General features: G+C 42.5%; 3 non-coding genes across 3 annotated transcripts; all 3 read right to left on the bottom strand.

Moving 5' to 3' along the window:
- Window positions 1-3646: 3646 nt before the first annotated feature.
- On the bottom strand, window positions 3647-3719 carry trnaa-agc (transfer RNA alanine (anticodon AGC)). Its single transcript has one exon. It is a non-coding gene; the product is annotated as a tRNA-Ala (tRNA).
- A 491-nt stretch (window positions 3720-4210) lies between these two features.
- Window positions 4211-4283, bottom strand: trnaa-agc (transfer RNA alanine (anticodon AGC)). Its single transcript has one exon. It is a non-coding gene; the product is annotated as a tRNA-Ala (tRNA).
- A 284-nt stretch (window positions 4284-4567) lies between these two features.
- Window positions 4568-4640, bottom strand: trnaa-agc (transfer RNA alanine (anticodon AGC)). The gene has a single exon. It is a non-coding gene; the product is annotated as a tRNA-Ala (tRNA).
- Window positions 4641-6246: the final 1606 nt, after the last annotated feature.

Raw genomic sequence — 6246 nt, 5'->3', positions numbered from 1 at the left:
AACATTCAGAAGTTGTATTTGGCCCCTTACTCAACATCCGTGTCTCAATGTAACTGAGAAAATGTACATTGGAGAATGCAGGCGTCGATCCAGCTACCTCTCGCATGCTAAGCAAGCGCTCTACCATTTGAGCTAATTCCCCTTGCTACGTATCTTTCTTCTACAGTATCTAACACACATGCTCTGTTGTCATTTGTAACATCTTTAAAAGGTGTATTTGGCCGCTTACTCAGCATCCGTGTCTCAATGTAACTGAGAAAATGCACATTGGAGAATGCAGGCGTCGATGCAGCTACCTCTCGCATGCTCAGCAAGCGCTCTACCATTTGAGCTAATTCCCCTTGCTACGTATCTTTCTTCTACAGTATCTAACACACATGCTCTGTTGTCATTTGTAACATTCAGAAGTTGTATTTGGCCCCTTACTCAACATCCGTGTCTCAATGTAACTGAGAAAATGTACATTGGAGAATGCAGGCGTCGATGCAGCTACCTCTCGCATGCTAAGCGAACACTCTACCATTTGAGCTAATTCCCCTTGCTCACTACATCAGTTTTGCAGTATCTAACAAACATGCTCTGGAGTCCTTAAAGTACTTCAAAATAGTATTTGGCCACTAACTCAACATCCGTGTCTCAATGTAACTGAGAAAATGTACATTGGAGAATGCAGGCGTCGATCCAGCTACCTCTCGCATGCTAAGCGAGCGCTCTACTATTTGAGCTAATTCCCCTTGCTATGTATCTTTCTTCTGCAGTATCTAACACAGATGCTCTGTTGTCATTTGTAACATCTTTAAAAGGTGTATTTGGCCCCTTACTCAGCATCCGTGTCTCAATGTAACTGAGAAAATGTACATTGGAGAATGCAGGCGTCGATCCTGCTACCTCTCGCATGCTAAGCGAGCGCTCTACCATTTGAGCTAATTCCCCTTGCTACGCATCACTCTTCTGCAGTATCTAACACAGATGCTCTGTTGTCATTTGTAACATATTTAGAAGGTGTATTTGGCCCCTTACTCAACATCCGTGTCTCAATGTAACTGAGAAAATGTACATTGGAGAATGCAGGCGTCGATCCAGCTACCTCTCGCATGCTGAGCGAGCGCTCTACCATTTGAGCTAACTCCCCTTGCTTCAAAGGTCTCTTCTGCAGTATCTAACACACATGCTCTGTTGTCATTTGTAACATCTTTAAAAGGTGTATTTGGACCCTTACTCAGCATCCGGGTCTCAATGTAACTGAGAAAATGTACATTGGAGAATGCAGGCGTCGATCCAGCTACCTCTCGCATGCTAAGCGAGCGCTCTACCGTTTGAGCTAATTCCCCTTGCTCACTACATCAGTTTTGCAGTATCTAACAAACATGCTCTGGAGTCCTTAAAGTACTTCAAAATAGTATTTGGCCACTTACTCAACATCCGTGTCTCAATGTAACTGAGAAAATGTACATTGGAGAATGCAGGCGTCGATCCAGCTACCTCTCGCATGCTAAGCGAGCACTCTACCATTTGAGCTAATTCCCCTTGCTCGCTACATTAGTCCTGCAGTATCTAACAAACATGCTCTGGAGTCATTTGTAAATGCTTTCAAAAGAGTATTTGGCCACTTACTCAACATCCGTGTCTCAAAGTAAATGAAAAAACGTACATTGGAGAATGCAGGCGTCGATGCAGCTACCTCTCGCATGCTCAGCAAGCGCTCTACCATTTGAGCTAATTCCCCTTGCTACGTATCTTTCTTCTACAGTATCTAACACACATGCTCTGTTGTCATTTGTAACATTCAGAAGTTGTATTTGGCCCCTTACTCAACATCCGTGTCTCAATGTAACTGAGAAAATGTACATTGGAGAATGCAGGCGTCGATCCAGCTACCTCTCGCATGCTGAGCGAGCGCTCTACCATTTGAGCTAACTCCCCTTGCTTCAAAGGTCTCTTCTGCAGTATCTAACACACATGCTCTGTTGTCATTTGTAACATCTTTAAAAGGTGTATTTGGACCCTTACTCAGCATCCGGGTCTCAATGTAACTGAGAAAATGTACATTGGAGAATGCAGGCGTCGATCCAGCTACCTCTCGCATGCTAAGCGAGCGCTCTACCGTTTGAGCTAATTCCCCTTGCTCACTACATCAGTTTTGCAGTATCTAACAAACATGCTCTGGAGTCCTTAAAGTACTTCAAAATAGTATTTGGCCACTTACTCAACATCCGTGTCTCAATGTAACTGAGAAAATGTACATTGGAGAATGCAGGCGTCGATCCAGCTACCTCTCGCATGCTAAGCGAGCACTCTACCATTTGAGCTAATTCCCCTTGCTCGCTACATTAGTCCTGCAGTATCTAACAAACATGCTCTGGAGTCATTTGTAAATGCTTTCAAAAGAGTATTTGGCCACTTACTCAACATCCGTGTCTCAAAGTAAATGAAAAAACGTACATTGGAGAATGCAGGCGTCGATCCAGCTACCTCTCGCATGCTAAGCGAGCGCTCTACCATTTGAGCTAATTCCCCTTGCTAAGTATCTTTCTTCTGCAGTATCTAACACACATGCTCTGTTATTTGTAACTAGAAGGTGTACTTGGCCCCTTACTGAACATCTGCGTCTCAATGTAACTGAGAAAATTTACATTGGAGAATGCAGGCGTCGATCCAGCTACCTCTCACATGCTAAGCGAGCGCTCTACCATTTGAGCTAATTCCCCTTGCTACGTATCTTTCTTCTGCAGTATCTAACACACATGCTCTGTTATTTGTAAACTAAAAGGTGTATTTGGCCCCTTACTCAACATCCGTGTCTCAATGTAACTGAGAAAATGTACATTGGAGAATGCAGGCGTCGATCCAGCTACCTCTCGCATGCTAAGCGAGCACTCTACCATTTGAGCTAATTCCCCTTGCTCGCTACATTAGTCTTGCAGTATCTAACAAACATGCTCTGGAGTCATTTGTAAATGCTTTCAAAAGAGTATTTGGCCACTTACTCAACATCCGTGTCTCAAAGTAAATGAAAAAACGTACATTGGAGAATGCAGGCGTCGATCCAGCTACCTCTCGCATGCTAAGCGAGCGCTCTACCATTTGAGCTAATTCCCCTTGCTACGTATCTTTCTTCTGCAGTATCTAACACACATGCTCTGTTATTTGTAAACTAAAAGGTGTATTTGGCCCCTTACTCAACATCCGTGTCTCAATGTAACTGAGAAAATGTACATTGGAGAATGCAGGCGTCGATCCAGTTACCTCTCGCATGCTAAGCGAGCGCTCTACCATTTGAGATACTTCCCCTTGCTTGCTACAGCAGTTTTGCACTATCACTTCTGCAGTAACTAACACACGCTATAGAGTCATTTGTAACATCTTTCAGGAGAGTATTTGGAACATCTTTCAGGAGAGTATTTGGCCCCTTACTCAGCATCCGTGTCTCAATATAACTGACAAAATATACATTGGAGAATGCAGGCGTCGATCCCGCTACCTCTCGCATGCTAAGTTAGCGCTCTACCATTTGAGAGCGCTTCCCCTTCCCCTTGCTCTCTACATCACCTCTGCAGTATCTATCACACATGCTATGGAGTTATTCGTAACTGAAAAGAGTATTTGGGCCCTTATTCAACATCCACAACTGAAGAAAAAAGCTCTTTGGAGAATGCGGGTATCGATCCCGCTACCTCTCGCATGCTAAGCGAGCGCTCTACCATTTGAGCTAATTCCCCTTGCTCACTATGTCACTTCTGCAGTATCTAACACACATGCTCTGGAGTCATTAAGCGCTTCCAAATGAGCATTTGGTCACACCTTCAACATCTGTGTCTCAAGATAACTGGCAAAATCTGCATTGGAGAATGCAGGTATCGATCCCGCTACTTCTGGCATGCTAAGCGAGCGCTCTACCATTTGACCTAATTCCCCTTGCTCTCTAGGTGTCTTCTGCAGTACCTAACACATATGCTCTGGAGTCAGTAAGCCAGTATTAGGCCCTTGTGTCTCAATGTAACTGACAAAAAGTGCATTGGAGAATGCGGGCATCGACCCCGCTACCTCTCGCATGCTAAGCGAGCGATCTACCATTTGAGAGCGCTACCCCTTCCACTTGCTCTCTACATCACCTCTGCAGTATCTAGCACACATGCTATGGAGTTATTCGTAACTGAAAAGAGTATTTGGCCCCTTATTCAACATCCACAACTGAAGAAAAAAAAAGCATTGGAGAATGCGGGCATCGATCCCGCTACCTCTCGCATGCTAAGCGAGCGCTCTACCATTTGAGCTAATTCCCCTTGCTTGCCACACCACTTCTGTAGTATCTAACAGACATGCTCTGGAGTCATTTGTAAATGCTGTCAAATGAGCACTTGGCCACACCTTCAACATCTGCGTCTCAAGATAACTGGCAAAATGTGCATTGGAGCATGCGTGCATCGATCCCACTAGCGCTCTACCTTTTGAGCTAATTCCCCTTGCTTTATATGTTTCTTCTGCAGTATGTAACAAGCTCTGAGTCAGTAAGCCGCCATGTGAGCAGTTGGCCCTTGTGTCTCAATGTAACTGACAAAAAGTGCATTGGAGAATGCGGGCATCGATCCCGCTACCTCTCGCATGCTAAGCGAGCGCTCTACCATTTGAGCTAATTCCCCTTACTCTCTATGTCTCTTCTGGAGTCGTTCACAGCCTTTCACACTCAACATACCTCGAGACCTGCGAGAGAAGCAATATGCAACAGTAGAAAACATTCGATCAAGTCACATGTCACAACTACTCCTCAAGTCAATTTTAAAGCACTTTTGTCTTGTGCTCGTGTAACCATGTAAACTAGGGCATGCTGTTGTGCGCATGATTTCGCCGGCCTGTGCCTTTAAGAGCCTGCTGCCCCCACCCTTCGCTTTACACTGCTGCTGCTCTGCTCCTGGAGCACGCCGTACTCTCCGTGGCTCGGATTAGTTAGGACCATTGTTTGAAATGTTTAAACTACCACAAAGGGGATTGATCATTTACAACAGTTTCAAAGTAACCCTGCTGAGAATTTAGTAAAGTCTCTACTCACCGGTGAGTTGGTCAAACCTTGTTGTTCGCGCGATAGTACCGTTTGTTTATGTCACTCATTCATACACTATTGCAGATTGACTCTCAATAAACTACTGGACTCTTTTGTTTTACCTTTCGACATCCCTGAACACATCAGTGAGTCAAAAGCAATCTGTGATTTCATGGAGTTTGCCTGTGTTTTGTGTGTATTTTGCTTGTGTTTAGTGTTGCGGGCATCATTATCCCCACAGCTAAAGTTAAAGCTAGCTTTAGCCTAATGAAATCATGGTCAGTACAGCCAGTAACGTCCTCATATATTTGATGGCAAAGCCGAATGGTCCACAACATGGTATTGTATTATACTAAGTAATACTTTACATTTGACTTTTTTTCTTCTAACCATTTATCACATTTTTTTTTTACTTTTTGAACATAATGCCAATACAGCTTTGGATTTTTGATTTGGCTTCAAGCTACTTATTTATAACCCTGTTTTGCAACATTATTTTGGAACTTTTTTTTTTAAATTAAATTTTAGTGCACTTTATATTTGGAATTCTAACATTTCGAAATTTAATTAAGATGCTATTAATCTTAATTCTGCTACAAATTGTAGTTTTTATTGCTGTTTATTTTATGACAGCGGTAAACTGTTTAAACTAAGGCTGACCAATTTTGTTTATTTTACTAATTGCAATTTCTTTGGCCTTGTTTTAGGTCCGTTTTTTTCCCTCCTCTGGATGTCAACAATTCTATGGCGAGCTACCCAACCACTGCTACAACTCTGTACTTTTGAACTGATATACAACAAATGGAAAAACCCTTAAACATTCAACTGAACTTTCAAAGCTTTGAATTGCAATTGTTTTTTTCGCACTGCTGTAATATCTTTTTTCATTTGTTTGTCAATTATATCTGATTTATAGCAAATTTCCTATTATAAATTCAACATATACAGCTTTATAGATAGTATATACATCGCTCTATACTTATTTACAGCTTTATAGACTCACTCGATTTTTGTAATTCTCATTTTGTATGATACTACTTGAAAATGTTTTCAATATATTTTTATGAAACTTGTTTCTGTTGTCCTGTGCAATTATTCACTCCATGGTTCCATAGTTGTACCAATTCTGTGCACCTCACATTAAAAAACAACTTAGCGGTAGTCAGTCCTATTAGCCATCGCCCACTAGCATTACATATACCGACCGT

The sequence above is a fragment of the Filicampus tigris genome, chromosome 7 (genome assembly GCF_054856515.1).
Source record: "Filicampus tigris isolate MCC_2025a chromosome 7, RoL_Ftig_1.0, whole genome shotgun sequence".
Classification (NCBI taxonomy): domain Eukaryota; kingdom Metazoa; phylum Chordata; class Actinopteri; order Syngnathiformes; family Syngnathidae; genus Filicampus; species Filicampus tigris.
The sequence above is the reverse complement of the archived record's forward strand: the minus strand, read 5'-3'. Positions and strand labels throughout refer to the sequence as shown.